Source organism: Euprymna scolopes, chromosome 38 (genome assembly GCF_053919585.1).
Source record: "Euprymna scolopes isolate OS-2025 chromosome 38, ASM5391958v1, whole genome shotgun sequence".
Lineage (NCBI taxonomy): Eukaryota > Metazoa > Mollusca > Cephalopoda > Sepiida > Sepiolidae > Euprymna > Euprymna scolopes.
Window position 1 is genome coordinate 89575971 of NC_136519.1, and position 893 is coordinate 89576863.

Sequence of the window (893 nt, forward strand, 5' to 3'; positions counted from 1 at the left end):
TAATGATACTACTACTAAATAATAATAATAATTTTAATAATAATAATAATTATAATAAAAATAATAATAATGATAATAATAATAATAATAATTTTAATATTAAGTGTATTGTAGTTCAAATATAATAACAATACATATGTATGAAACAGGAATGATGTACACAAATCGAATACAAATTGAAAATAAAACATAGCCAAATTTTAAGATACAATATATATATATATATATATATATATATATATATATATATATATATATATATATATATATGTATGTATATATACACACACACTTTGGCCTTAAGTTAGTCGTCTAAGAGTATGTCTTTTGGCAATCTGCCTTTTTTAGTTCGGATGACGTTCAACAGCTAGCGGAGCCAGCGCTATTTCAGGAATATGTACATCTATGGCAAATTAAAGCAAGAGGATAACATTATTGGTGACCCTGTCTTTCCAGCTAACCCCAAGGATTCGTCGTAGGCACCGGATGTTGAAGGCATTCAGTCTTTCTATTTCCAGGTCCAGTGAGGTGTTGACTGTAATGGTCGAATCAAGATACTGAAACATCTGAACTACTTCGAGATGTCATTGATGGTGATAATTGGGGATGTATCTCTCAAGCTCTGCACAAAGGTATATGTTTTCTTGATTCTGATGGTAAGTTCAAAATTTGTGCACGCTTAGACGAATCTATTGAGTCGAGCTTGCAGTTATTCCTCTGAGTGGGCAGCAACTGCATCATCTGCGCACAGTTGCGCTACAAGGACATCTATAAGCGTGATTTCAACACGCTACGCATTAACACGCAAAACTGGGAAGAACTTTCCCAAGACCGTGATCTATGCTGCTCTACGAATCAGGTTTACACTGGGGCATAGAGAGAGTGGGTGAGAG